At 32.8% G+C, this 15,919-nt stretch overlaps 1 protein-coding gene and 1 long non-coding RNA gene across 2 annotated transcripts in view; one reads left to right on the top strand and one right to left on the bottom strand.

Moving 5' to 3' along the window:
* The window catches only part of LOC141579596 (uncharacterized), a 38,423-nt gene extending 23,340 nt beyond the window's left edge, over nucleotides 1-15,083 (top strand). The window contains exon 3 of the long non-coding RNA XR_012511303.1: nucleotides 417-15,083. This is a non-coding gene — a long non-coding RNA (uncharacterized LOC141579596). The remainder of the gene's footprint in view (nucleotides 1-416) is intronic.
* ZSWIM5 (zinc finger SWIM-type containing 5) overlaps nucleotides 1-15,919 on the bottom strand; it is a 139,019-nt gene that overhangs the window by 81,388 nt on the left and 41,712 nt on the right. The gene's annotated exons all lie outside the window — the stretch shown is intronic.

Below are 15,919 nucleotides of genomic sequence, written 5' to 3'. Positions count from 1 at the left end.
TGCTCAGTATGCATGAGTCCTAGGTTCAATCCCCAGTACCTCCATTATAAACAAACAGACAAACCAACCAACCTACCCCCCACAGAAAAAATCCCACAAAAATAAATAAATAAATAAAACCTAGACAGAATACATGGAGTAGTATTTGAGGACCCTCAGAAGTCATTATTAGCAGGCAGACTGGGGAAGACCAAAATTCAAAGTTAGCCTTTTCTCCCCTCTAGTATCCTACAGCCTGAATTCAACACATCAAAAAAGCTATCAGTGAGTACTGGGGTGCATAGAGAGAGAGCTCCAAAAGAAGCCCTCATGTTCTGGCTCAGACAGTGGTAAAGGAACTCCTAACTCTCAGACACAGAGTGAAAATCCCTTATTTTTTCTTTCTTTTCTCCATTCTCTCTCACCCCAACCCCCAGGTATATATCCTACAGTGATGGCAGTGAAGGCAGCAGCAGCAACCCTAGTGGTAATGGGAATCAACAGAATCTAAAACTCTAAAATGAAGGAACTTCCTCTCCCTTTAATGAAGCTGTAGTTCAAAGAAGGTGAGACCAACCCCCACTGTTTTCCTCCTTTTTCTGTTCTCACACTGTTTGGACAGAGGAGGAACACCAGAGAACCAGAAAGTACTTGGAAGATCAAGGAGATGGAGGAACTCAGGAGAGGAACTCCATATTTTATGTTGTCTATGAACTTGTGGGCTCAGTCCAAGCTAAAAATGTATAGACCTTATTCCACTATGCATACCAAAGACTATGAGAACTGAACTAACAGAAAGAACACTATCCAAGTTCCAGGTGGTCACTGAATGGCACATATATTGGCTTTAAATATGGAACTGACATTAGAATCACTGTCAAATGATTCCAGAGAATCCTGGTTGGAAATTGGGGTGTGAATCTAACCAGGTTAGGCTATCAATATTCTCTATAAGATTTAAACAAGATCCAGCTGACTATAAGAAACTCAATTCAAATATAAGGACACACGAAGATTAAAAGTAAAAGAATGGAAAATATATATACCATGCAAACACTAATCAAACTAAACCTGGAATGGCTATTGTAATATAAGACAAAGTAGATTCTGGACAAAGATAATACCACAAATAATGAATGAAGAATATTATGTAATAATGAAAGGGTAAACTCACCAAGAAAATAACAATCCTAAATGTGTATTCACCAAACAACAGTGCTTCAAAATTCACAAAGCAAAAAATACAGAGATATACACACATTCACAATTTGATTATAAGCATACACTTCCACATTCTTCTATCAGTAATAAATAGTAGAAAGTAGAATGGACAAAGATGTAGAAAATCAAACAACACCATCAACCAACCAGTAGAACTGAGATTTACAGAAAACCACCCAACAATAGCAAAACACATTTGTTTCAAATGCATGTGAAACATTCGGAAAGATAATGCATATCCAGGGTCATAAAATAAACCTTAACAATTTTTAAAGAATTAAATTACACAAAGTATATCCTCAGATAATGATAGGCTTAAATTAGAAATCAATAATAGAAAGATAAGGACAATCTCCAAACTCTTGGCAAATCTGAAAACAGAAAAACAATACAGAAAAAACAATAAAGCCAAAAGCTGGTTCTCTGGAAGATTTTTAAAAAGGGTAAACTGCTACCATGACTGAAAAAGAAAAAAACACACACACAAATTACCAATTTCAGGAATAACAGAGGGGATTATCACAAAGACCATGCAGACATTAAAAGGATAAAAAGAATGATGAGGGATAATTCTACACACACAAATTCAACAAATTTGATTAAATGAATGAATCTCTCAAAAATTCAGACTACCAAAACTCACCAAAGATTTAACAGGTAACACTTATAGTCCTATATTTATTAGAGAAATTGAATGTACAGTTAAAAATCTTCTGAAAAATAAGTCTCCCAGAATAGATGGTTCCACAGACAAATTCTTCCAAATATTTAAAGAAGAAATAACACCAGATTTATATAATTTCTTCCAGAAAATAGAAGAGGGAAGAATACTTCCAAACTCATTTTATGAGGCCAGCATTATTACCCTGGTACTAAAACCAAACAAAATCAAAGAAAGGAAGGTAAGAAAAAGGAAGGGAGGGAAGAAAACCGCAGACCAATATTCTTCAAGAACATAGACACAAAAATCCTCATCAAAATCTTAGCATATTAAATACAGAAGAATAATATACCACAACAAAGTGGGCTTTATCCTGGGAATGCAAGACTGGTTCAATATTGAAAATTAACCCATGTAATTCCCCATATTAACAAACTAGTTTTTTTTTTTAATGATCATATCAACTAATACAGAAAAAAGCATTTGACAAAATACAACATCCATTCATGATTAAAAAACAGAATAAAATAAAACTCTCAGCAAACTAGGACTAGAAGGAAATTTTCTTAACCTGATAAAGGCTATTATCTACAAAAATCCTCCAGCTAGAATCATACTAAATGATGAAAGATTCAATGCCTTCCTCCTAAAATCCACAACAAGGCAAGAATGTATACTCTTACCACTGCTATCCAAAATCATACTGGAAGTCTTAGCTGGTGCAACATGCAAGAAAAAGTGATAAAAAGTGTACGTATTGGAAAAGACCAACAGGCATGTGAAAAGACGCTCAACATCATTAATCATTGTGGAAATGCAAATCAAAACCACAATGAGATATCACCTCACACCTGTCAGAATGGCTACTGTCAAAAAGACAAGAAATAACAAGTGTTGATGAGGATGTGGAGAAAAGGGAATCCTCATGCATTACTGATGGAAATGTAAACTGGTGCAGGCACTATAGACAATAGTATGGAGATTCCCCCCCCAAATTAAAAATAGAACCACCATATGATCCAGCAATTCCACTCCTGGGTTTTTATCCAAAGAAAACAAAAAGACTAATTAGAAAAGACATATGCACCTCTATGTTCACTGCAGCATTATTTACAACAGCCAAGATATGGAAACAACCCAAGTGCCCATCAACAGAGGAATGGATAAAGCAGATACGGGGTGTGTGTGTGTGTGTGTGTGTGTGTATAAAATAGAATACTTCTCAAACATAAAAAAGAATGAAATCTTGCCATTTGCAACAACATAGATGGACCAAGAGGGTATCATGCTAAGTGAAATAAGTCAGAGTGTAAGACAAATACTGTATGATTTCATGTGTATGAACAATCTACAAAAACAAAACAAATGAACAATTGTAATAAAACAGAAACAGAGTTATAGACACAGAGAACAAACAGGTGGTTATCTGGGTGTGGGGAGAATAGGCGAGGGAGATTAAGAGGTACAAACTTCCAGCAGCAAAACAAATGAGTTACAGGTATGAAATGACCAGTGTGGGGAATATAGTCAGTAACCAAGTACTATCTTTGTAGGGTTACATATCATAACTAGACTTATCTGGTGACCATTTTGAAATGTATAGAAAAAAAAATCACTATGTTATATAACAGGAACTAATATAGTGTTGCAGGTTAATTACACTCCAAAAACAAACAGATATACCAACAAACTCACAAAAACAAAGATCAGATTTGTGGACACCAGAGGCAGGGAGCAGGCTGAAGGGGAACTGGATGAAAGCAATCAAGATATACAAACTTCCAGTTATAGGACAAGATAAGTACTAGGAATGTGATGTATAACATGATAAATATGATTAACACTGCTGTATGTTATATATAAAAGTTAGGGGAGTAAATTCTAAGATTTCTTATCACAAAAAATTGTTTACTATTTCCTTAATTTTGTATCTATATGAAATGATGGCTATTCACTAAACTTACTGTGATAATCATTTCATGATATCTGTAAGTCAAATCATTATGCTGTATACCTTAAATTTATACAGTGCTGTATGTCAATCATATCTCAACAAAACTGGAAGAAAAAAAGCATACATATTGAAAAGGAAGAAATAAAACCATTCAAAGACATGACTGTAGAAACTCCCATGGAATTTACAAAAAAAACCTCCTAGAACTAATAAGTGCATTTAGGAAGGACTTGGATACAGGTCAACATACAAAAATCAGTCAAATTACTTCATACTAGCAGTGTACAAATGGAAATTAAAATTCTTTAAATATCCAATTATAACTTCAAAAAAGTAAAATATGTAGTTGTAAGTCTAACAAAACATGTACAGGATCTATATGTTGAAAACTACAAAAGAGTGATGAAAGAAATCCAGGAAGACCTAAAAAAACAGAGATACTTGCTATGTTCACAGATTAAAGATTCACCATAGTAAAGATTTCAATTTTCCCAAAGTTTATATACAGGCTTAATATAATGCCAATCAAAGTATCAGCAGAATTTAAATAGATAAATAGATAGATAGATACATAAACAAACAGATAGACAGACAGACAGACAAGCTGATTCAAAGAGAAACTGGAATGGTTAAAACAATTCTGAAAGATAAGAATAAAGTTAGAAGACTCACACTAACTGATTTTAAGACCTACTATAAAGCCACAGTAATAGACTGTGCAATAGTAGGGATAAACACGTAAGTCAATGAAACAGAACAGAAAGTCTAGAAATGGATCCATGCAAATATGACCAATTTTTTTTGACAAAATGCAAAAGCAATTCAATGGAGAAAAGACAGTCTTTTCAACATATAGGGTTAGACACTGAACATCTATATGTGGAAGGAAGGAAGGAAGGAAGAAGGAAAGAAAAAGAAAGAAACAAAGAAAGAAAAAGAAAGAAAGAAAAAGAAAGAAAGAAAGAAAGAAAGAAAGAAAGAAAGAAAGAAAGAAAGAAGAAAAGAAAGAAAGAACCATAACCTAAACCTCATACTTTGTACAAAAATTAACTCAAAATGGACTACAGACTACATAAACATAGAAAATAAACTTGTTACTGGGGGGGAGAGGAGGGGTGGAGGAATAAATTGTTTCTGGGAGGAGAGGAAGGGTGGAGAGATAAATTGGGAGTTTGGGATTTGCAGATACTAACATTTATATATAAAATAAACAGCAAGGTCACACTGTATAGCACAGGGAACTATATTCAATACCTTGTAATAGATTATAATGAAAAAGAGTATGAAAAGGAACATATATATATATATGTATAACTGAATCACTATGCTATACAGCAGAAATTAACACAACATTGTGAACTGACTATGCTTCAGTTTTTAAAAATTTGTTTTAAACGGATTACAGACTAAATGTAAAATGTAAAAATAAAAAATGTTAGAATAAAACATAGCATAAAATCTTTGTAACCTGCAGTTAGATAAGGAGTTTTTAGACATGTCAGCAAAAGCACCATCTACAGAAGAAAAAACTGGTAAGTTGGACTTCATTAATACTAAAAACCTTTGCTCTACCAAAGATACTATTAAAAGGATAGAAAAACAAGCAAAAGATTGGGAGAAGATATCTGCAAAGCACATACCCAACAAAGAAATTGTATCCAGAATATATAAGGAACTTTCAAAAGTCAAAATAAGAAAACAAAGAACTGGATTTAATACTAGGCAAAAGATTTGGACACCTCTCCAAAGAGAACATGCAAACGGGAAGTAAGTAGCCCACAGGGAAATGGAAATGCAAATTAAAATATGAGATACATACTTATGAGAATAAATAAAATAAAAAATATTGACAATACCAAGTGCTGATGAGGAAGCACAACTGGGACTTTCATACATTGCTGGTGGGAATGCAAAATGGTACAGGCATTTGGCAGTTTCTTATAAACCTATACTTCCCATATTACCCAGAAATCCCACTCTGAGGATTTCTCCCAAAAGAAATGAAAATTTATGTTACACAAAAACCTGATTATCAATGTTTATAACAGTTCTGTTCATAATTGCCAGAAACAACTCAAACTTGAAACAACCCAAATGTCCTTTACACAAGGTGAAAGGATAAACAATTTGTGGTACATTCATACAAAGGACACTTTTCAGCAGTAAGAAGGGAGAAACAAAAGATACAGGCAACAATTTCCAGGAAGATCAAAGGCATTATCCTGAGTAAAAGCAAGCCTAGAAAAGTTACATACTGCATAGTTCCATTTAGATGACACTTTCTCAAAGACAAAACTATAATGATGGAGAAGAACAGTGGTTTTCAAGTGATAAAGGTGTGTCTATAAAGAGATGATGTGAGAGAGAGAAAATTATTCTGTATCCTGATTATGGTACTGGTTACACAAATCTATATGTTAAATAAGTGTTAAATTTCATAGAACGGTATACATCAAAAGGAAGTGCAGTCTTTGTTTTTGCTGTGTGATTTTTAAATACTTTTTTAAAGTTGAGGGACAAAAGAGAAGAGGAAGAACAAGCAAAAGAGACTGAGAAGGAAATATCAATGAGGTTAGAGAAAAGCTAAGAGAGTGCTGTATCCTAGAAACCCTGTGAAGAAAATAAACCCAGGATGAAGAAGTAATCAACTGTATCAAATATTACTGATAGTCAAGTTAGACAAGGACTGAGAAATGACAATTAGCAATGTGGAGGTCATCAGTCACTCTGATGAGGACAGTTCTGGAATAGAATGGTCAACACTGGCTGAAGTGGGTTCAAGAGAAAATGGGAGGAGAGAAATTGGAGTTAACAAGTACAGAGGATAGGAAAGAAATAGAACAATAGCTGACAGAAGTTAGTAAAGAGAAAAAAAATTTTAAGAAGGAAGAAATAAAAGTCTGTTTATATACCAACAGGAATATCCAAAAGAGAATGAAAAGTTGATGTAGCCGAGATTATTTTGTATACAGCTTTGTCTCAGCACTTACACTGTAACTGTACATGCACACATGCACACACACATTCTATAAGGTAACCATAAATTCCTGAAACGTAGGCAAATATATCTTTGATCAAGGACTTCTTGGATCTTAAATATATATATATATATTCCTGACTTTATCATATACACACAGTTGCAAAAATGCATCCTCATAGTGACTATAAGTGCATTGAGGACAACTATTATGTCTTACTCATCTTTTCAGACTTAGTATCTGGGAAGGTATATGGAACAGTCAGTATTCAATTAAAAAATATTTGCTGAATGGCTATAGTATACATTAAGTCAGTCAGACTTAAAAAAAAAAAAAGGATTCAATTCTATTGGCTAGCTCTGTAATAAATCAACTTATTTTCCCATGAATATCCAACATAGCAAAATTAACTCCCTGATCACTCTGATCAATCCTGATCCACATGACTATCCTTGGTCCTACAGTACTCACATTTCTTGTATTAACTATGAGCTTAGCCAAATTCTTCTGAGTTTTTACTGCTGCAAAATAAAGTCCTTTTATTATGAATGTTCTATAGTTTCCTCATGTCTCAATGGGCACAAATGACAAGTTCTAGATAACAGGTGAAATTATCTTTAATAAAAAAAGATAAACATTATCAATTTCAAAAAGGGCTAAATATTATACATTATACCTAAAAACCTAAATTCTGAAGGTGAGAAATCCTTATTCAAAAAGTGACTAGATTTCCATGTAGATACAAATTTAAATGAAATGTCATAACAATTCAAGAGACAATTTTCCTATATAAAACCCCCTCCAATTACCACAAAGAAAAGGGGGGAACTATATACATGTATACATATTGCAACTTGCCAGCCTTACTAGGAAATGCACAATTATCATCATAGGAGAGATTTCTGCTTTGCAGAACTCTACTGTGCATTCAAAAACAGTTCTAAGAAAGGCCTCTAATCTCTTCCATTGTTAGTCAAGTGGTTTACACACACAGAAAAAAAAAAAGAAAAGAAAATCAGCTAGATGTATATAATATGGAAAGAAAAAAATGAAGAAAGAAATCACCTCACCAACTCTTACTTTTCTCCTTTCCAAAAATCCCTTCTTATTATTACCTCTTTTTCTCATTCCTCCCTCCCAAAAGAAAAAAAAAAAAAAAAAAAAAAAGCCAGGATCCTTGCCAAACCCCACAAAAACCCTTAGGCCTCTCTCAAGCATGCAAATGTAATTTTCTACCCAGACAACACACTCCCTTTTTAATGAACTCCAAAAACAATCTGTGAATGCCCACAGAAAAGAGGAAAATTGCAATGAAAGAAAATACAAACAGAGAGATGTGGGGGAGGGTCAAGATAGATATGGCAAGTCCAGAGTTTAAATAGACATAAAAGATAATGAAGGTGAAGGGATTGTAATCAAACAAAACGGTCTGCAGGCTGTCATTTCATACAAATTAGAGTCAGAAATATATGAATATTCACTTGAATAAAAATCATTCATTATAGGAGTGGTCCTTCAAGTAAAAGGATCCCTGTCAAGGCCCAATGTGGCTGTCATTCTTTGTTCCATTTTGTAACTAAAAAGCAAAAACAAAAATAATTGTGTATAGATGAAAAAGAAAAAATAATTTTACATACGCACCCACCTCTGAGACAGTCAAGAGCAGGAGCAAGTTTCTTCATGATACAGCCAAATACTATGTCAAAATTAGATATTCAAAGAATGTTAATAAATGACAAGAGACACTTCAGTCACATGATTCCGGATCCGTCCAGATGCACAGCATGATTCACATTTGAACAGCAAACAGAGTAGGCCACAGGGTAGGGTGGGAGGACTTGAAGAAAAACACAATGCAGGAAAGGTTGTCAAAATGAAAACTGTCTTCCTGCCACGAAATTTGAAGAAAAGTTTTATTGAAAAAAAAAAAAAAGCTTTAAACCAGTTTAGGCTGAAATAATTACAACATTTTACAATCTAACCTCTTAATGATGAATAGATTATTTTCCCTGCTTAAGGATCAAATTGGTTGAGCTCTACACTTGTCTGGCACCATGCTGTGGGCTATTTCCTTTAATATGTAACCAATCAAAGATGTATTCAAGCTTTTGTGAGATCCAAAACTTTGCTAACTACATATCCTAGAGCATCATGAAGTTTCCCTAAAAGGAGCAGACAAAGTTACATACAGTGAGTGATAGCTTCCCTTGGATAGGTAATATTTAGTAGCCTCTTGTTTTCTCAAAGGTAGACACTGAAACCTCTTATAATACATCAAATAGACAATTTTTCTTATAAATTTATACTAATGTTTCCTCCCTTCAATTTGTATAACACATCACAAGATCACAGCTGCTTAGGGGAGTGACAAGAGAAAAACTCTTCAAAATATGTTAACAGTTATAAACACAATAACCGATAAGTACTAACTGAAAACTAGTACTACCTTATCAGGCTTAATGATAAATGTCATCAACTAAAAATACAATTTAGCATAAACCTTTATACAGTGCTCATATAAGGCATACATAAACATAAATTTATGATTTGTTGGTGACAGTAATTTTACACATTGGCACATGTTACATAGCAATATCTATATAAAAAGAGGCTGAACATACGGCCTTTTAAAACTTTCCTAACAAAATGTATTGAGGTAACCAAATTAAATCAAGAATTTAAGGAGGAAAGGACATATAAAACAGTATTATAGGAGCTGAACTTGCCCTTATTTATTTATAACAATTGTTATCACTCAGGGCACCCACATGAGGGTACAGAAAATAAACAGAATTAAATATCTGTTTATATTGAAAAATGACATAGATCTTTGGAATAAATCTATTTCAAGTTTATCACATTCTTTATAAAACAGTATTTTGTTCATTTTCCCATATAAAGCATGTTAAAACACAAATTAATGATATAATAACTTTAAGACTACCATAGAAAAGCTGCTATGAAGAAAATATACAAATGACCAACAGCTCATAAAAAGCTGTTTAACATCATTGATCATCAAGAAAATGTAAATCAAAACACAGTGAGATACCACTTCATACCTACCACGGTGGCTATAATCAAAACAATGGAAGATAACAAGTGCTGACAAAGATGTGGAGAAACAGGAACCCCTGTATGTGGTTGGTGGGAATATAAAATGGTGTAGCCACTGTAGAAAACAATTTGGCATTTCCTTAAAAAGTAGAAAACAGAATTACTATATGACCCAGCAATTCCACTCCTAGGTGTGTACCCAAGAGAAATGAAAACATATGTCTACCCAGAAACTTGTACACAAATGTTTATATCAGCATTATTCACAATAGCTAAAAGTGAAAACAACCCAACATCCATCAACTAATGAACAGATAAACTGTGATATACCCATACAATGTACTGTTATTCAGCCATAAAAAGGCACAATGCTACAACCTAGATAAATGTTGAAAACATTAAGAGAAAGAAGCCAGACATAAAAGGTCACATGTCATATGATTTCACTTATATTAAGTATCCAGAATAAGCAAATCCACAGAGACAAAGAGGATATTAGAGGTTTCCAAAGGATGAGAGAGACAAGTTAATCAGTACAAGGTATTCTTCTGAGGTGATGAAAGTTTTGAAACAAGAGTTAGTAGCTACACAAAACTGTGGATGCACCAAATGCCACCAAACGTATACTTTAAGATAGTTACTTGTGTAAATTTCATCTCATTAAAAAAGGAAAATCTTGTAATTTAAAAAATTAGGACTTAAAATAGTATATAAATGTTATAGGTTATGAGAGGAGAAAGAAGAGAAAAAGTGGAAAGTAAAATAAGATCATTAAGTATTGTAAAGGTAACTGTGAGATTCAAAGGATACCATTTAGAATGGACAAACCAAAAAGTAAAAGGTTCAGTTAAAAAAAGATGACTGTGGTCACGGTAAAAAGTATAAACATAAAAATAACCACCAGAACAAAAACTAAGACCTTCCCATATGCCAAAAGAAATCTTAAAAGAGTAACAAAGACATAGAAAAACTCCCAGGAAATATAACAAAGAAGTAATTAAAACATTAAATAATAATATAGCAGCACTGAGACCAAACATGTCAGTTACATAAATAAATAGAAATTTATTTCAAAAAAAAGATTTTCAATTGTCTTATAAGAAAATCTAAATCTATGCTATATACAAGAGATATATCTAAAACAAAGACATTTAGAAATACTGAAAATAAGTAAATAAGCAAAGATATAATAAGCAAATGGAAACAATAAGAAAGCAATCTTGATATCAGACAAAGTAGAATAAGGTAAAAATTGTTAAATGAAACAAGAAAGGATATTTTATCATGCTAAAAGCCAAAATTAAAAATGAAGACATAAGAGGTCTCTATATCTACACACCAAAACAAACAAACAAACAGAAAAAACCACCCATATAAAGCAGAAACACCAGGAGATAAAGAAATTTATAGAAAACATTAGTATAAAGCTTTAACAGCACTCTTAGTAAAAGATAGGTGAAGTGGACAAAAAACAAAAATGGATATAGAACCTAGCAATATAATCAATAAGACTATATGGAGTTATCAATATAAATAAAACACTATACTCTGATAATAGAGAATATACCTTCTTCTCAAATGCTCATGGAATGTCACAAAAACTGATCAGAAAAATCAGCAAATTCCATAAAATAGCAATACTAAAACAACATGTTCTGATTATAAAGCAAGAAAGTTAAGAAGTCCCTTGGACCTAAAAATGAAAAAAAGTCTTCTGTTAAATAACTCTTTTTAAAAGTATTTTATTTATTTACTATTGTATCATTTTATCTTGGTGGGGGGAGGTTTATTTATTTTTAGAGAAGGTACTGGGAATTGAACCCAGGATTTCAAGCATGCTAAGTATGCGCTCTACCACTTGAGCTATACCCTCCCCACTGTTAAAGAACTCTTGAGTGAAGTGGGAAACACAAACAGACATTACAGTTTTTCTGAAAAATAGTAACAAAACACTACATATCAAAATCTCTGGGATCAATTCAAAGCAGCGTTCAAAAGAAAAAAATTCGTAACATTAAACACCTATATTAAAAAGAATAAAATGATGAAAATTAATTAAATTCCCATCTCAAAAAGCTAGAAAAAAATAAAAATAAACAGAAAGAAAACATAGCAAGAAAATAATAAAGACGAAAGTAGAAATTAATAAAATAGAGAATTGAAATTAGCTATTGAAATCAACAAATCAAAATCCTGGTTCTTTGGATTTTGTGGTCAGCAGACTGCAGCTACAAACGCTTCTTTCAGATGAAGGTAAATGATTGCAAAATGAATCACAGAACTACAGGAAGGAACACTAGTGACTGAAGTGGAAATATGAGGGTCAATCATCTCTTGTGTTTGTTTGCATCTTTGCCACATTCATTTTTATTCCTAAAAAGTAATACTTAGTCAAACACAATTTTGGACTTCATGTAAACAAAATTATATTGCATGTATTCTTCAAAAAAAAATTAATAAAATAAAATAAAATAAAATAAAATAAAATAAAATCCTGGCTCTTTGAAAAAAAGTCAACAAAAGAGACAATGTAAAAGAAAACTCCATTTACAACAGCAGAATGAAAAAAAGGCAAAATTCTCAGAAAAAACTTAAGAAATGTATGAAGAAACCCATAAAACACTATGGAAAGCACAAAAGTACTTGTTCAAAAATACATCTTGTTCATAGGATATCTCAACATCATCAAGATTTCAGTGCTCCTCAAGTTAACATTATTTAATGCAACCCAAATAAAAATATCAAGCTTTTTTTCTGGTGCTAGACAAATGAATATTAAAGTTCATATGGAAAAATACACAAAAAAGAATAGCTAAGAAAACACTAAAAAAGTAAAGCTATGAGGAGAAATTACTACCAGATATAAAACATGCAAAGCCTTTAAAAGTAAAACAGCAGAGTACCAGCACACGAGTACACAGAAAGACCAATGGACTAAAACAGCAAGTTCAGAAACTGACTCAATTTGGAAGTATAATAAAGGTGGTACTTCAAATCACAAGGACAAAGACGGACTAAATTTTTAATAAGTGCTGTTGAGACAACTAGAAAAAGATAAAATTAGTTCCACACTTCATGCATCAAATACAAAAATAAACTTCAAATGGATCAGAGATCTAAATGCAGAAGAGTGAAACTACATATATACTAGAAAAAAACATAAGTAGGTTTCTCTGTAACTTGGATGTAGGGTGAAGCTGTAATTCAAAATCCAGTTGAAAAAAAAGGAAAGGTTGTTAAATTTGACTACATAAAAATGAAAAATTTTTTGTATGGCCCCAAACACCATAAAGTCGAAAGACAAATGACACTCTAAAAATCAGGAAAAGAAAACCTGAAGGACCTTTTGAAAATTGAGAGGAAAAAAAAGCCCAAAAACCATTCAAAAATTCAAAGTTGGACAAGAACCTCACAACTCCTTTTAAATACTGAGAAAACAAATGGGGAAAAGACATGAACAGACAATTTACAAAGAAAGATATAAAAACGCATTCGACTTTTAAATGGTACTTAAACATATGAAAAGATGTTCAGCTTCACTCATAACAAGAAAAATGAAAATTTAAAATATTCTAACTACCATTTCTCACCCATTATATTTGCAAAAGTTAAAAAGTGTGAGAATTCATTCTCTTGGTGAGTCCATGTGGAAACAGACACTCAAATTGTTGCTGGGAATGCAAACTGGTACAACTCTTTTGGAGAACTGGGCAGTATCGAACAAAGCTACCTACACAGTTTTAGCCTTTTATTCAGCAATCCCACCTGGAAGAATTTATTCTCCAATAATACCTACATAATCACATGCAAGGTTATTTATTACAGCAAAATACTGGAAACTACCTAAATACGACCCAAACACAGGAGACTGAATGAATCAACTATAGTACTATAATACACACATACGTTGAGGTACTGTGCAGTGGTTAAAAAAAAAAATCTCTATTAACTGATATGGAGTGATTTCCAGGATATATTTATTGTTTAGTGAAAAAAAAGCAAATTTCAAAAGACTATATATAGTATGTTATTTTGTGTGTATGAAAGAATTGGGAAATAAAAACATAAATATATGTTTATTTTTGCAAAAAGAAATGGAAAAAAAAAAAAAAAAGGAAACAGAAACCAGTGTAACTGGTAGCCTAAATGGTAGAGGGATGGGATGGAAGGTATTGAGGACACAGTGACACCTTTCCAAGTATGTCACTTTGTATAGTTTTGGTCTACATACTCAAAAAGTAAAATTAAATCAACAAAGATGGGGTGAGGGAGACTATAAAACTGAATGCAAACAGGAACAAATGACCCCAACAGTATTTCAAAGGGATAACATAACCACATCTCAGAAAGTTCCCTCATGTTACTTCCCAGTCAATCTCCACCCTCCCACTTGCGTCACTGATAACCACTATTCTTTTTTTCCCCCATAGGTTAGCCCATTCTAAAACTTAATATAAATGGAACCATATTGTATATACTTTATACACACACACACACACAGTCAGTTTACCATGTTGTAACAATTTTTGGTACACAGCATAATACGTCAGTCATACATGAACATATATATATATATTTGTCTTCATTTTTTTTCACCATAAGTTACTACAAGATACTGAATATAGTTCCCTGTGCTGTACAGTATAAATTTGCTTATCTATTTTACATATATTAGTTAGTATCTGCAAGTCTCAAACTCCCAATTTATCCCTTCCCACCATCCTCACACCCCCTCCCGTAACCATAAGTTTATTTTCTATGTCTGTCAGTCTATTTCTGTTTTGTAAATAAGTTCATTTGTCTTTTTCTTAGATTCCACATATAAATGATATCATATGGTATTTTTTCTTCTCTTATGGCTTACTTCACTTAAAATGACAATCTCCAGGTCCATCCATGTTGCTGCAAAAGGCATTATTTTATTTTTTATGGCTGAGTAGTATTTCATTGTATAAATATACCACAGCTTCTTTATCCAGTCATCTGTTGATGGACATTTAGGCTGTTTTCATGTCTTGGCTATTGTACATAGCACTGCTGTGAACATTGGGGTGCATGTCTGCATGAATCTTTTAGAATTAAAGTTCCCTTTGGATATATGCCCAGGAGTGGGATTGCTGGATCATATGGTAAGTCTATTTTTAGTCTTTTGAGGAATTTCCATACTGTTTTCCATAACGGCTGCACCAAAACTACATTCTCACCAACAGTGTAGGAGGGTTCCCTTTTCTCCACAGCCTCTTCAGCATTTATCATTTGTGGACTTTTGAATGATGGCCATTCTGACTGGTGTAAGGTGATACCTCATTGTAGTTTTGATTTGCATTTCTCTGACAATTAGCGATACTGAGCATTTTTTCATGTGTCTATTGGCCATTTGTATGTCTTCAATGGAGAACTTCTTGTTTAGGTCTTCTGCTCATTTTTGGATTGGGTTGTTTGTTTTGTTCTTATTAAGTTGTATGAGCTGTTTATATAATCTGGAAATTAAGCTCTTGTCAGGCTCATCTTTTGCAAATATTTTCTCCCATTCCATAGGTTTTTTTTTTTTTGTTTTGCTTATGGTTTCCTTTGCTGTGCAAAAGCTTGTAAGTTTAATTAGGTCCCATTTGTTTATTTACATTCTTTTGAATAAAGCTTCTTTTACTTATCAATGTTTTTTGAGATTCATCCATGTTGTCATGTATATCAGCAGTTTGCTCTTTTTATTGCTAAAAATAATGGTCCATTGTATGAATATAATCATCGTTTTAGTTATTCTATTGGTATTTCATGTTTCTGATGATAGTTCCAATTTTGTGCTATTATGAATAAAGCTGCTATTAACATCTGTACACAAGGTTTTTGTTGATATGTTTTCATTTCTCTCAGTATATACCTGTAAGTGCTGAGTCATAAGGAGGTACATACTCTGTAGTTTTATAAGAAACCGCCAGACCTTTTTCCAAAGTGGTTTGTACCATTTCCAGCAACAATGTGTGAGAGGAGAGGTCTAGCTGTTCCACATCCTCACAATTGGTGTTGTCATCTCTGTACTATTCTTACAAGTTTGCTATGTGTTTGAGATTA

This window comes from Camelus bactrianus, chromosome 13, assembly GCF_048773025.1.
Source record: "Camelus bactrianus isolate YW-2024 breed Bactrian camel chromosome 13, ASM4877302v1, whole genome shotgun sequence".
Lineage (NCBI taxonomy): Eukaryota > Metazoa > Chordata > Mammalia > Artiodactyla > Camelidae > Camelus > Camelus bactrianus.
The sequence above is the reverse complement of the archived record's forward strand: the minus strand, read 5'-3'. Positions and strand labels throughout refer to the sequence as shown.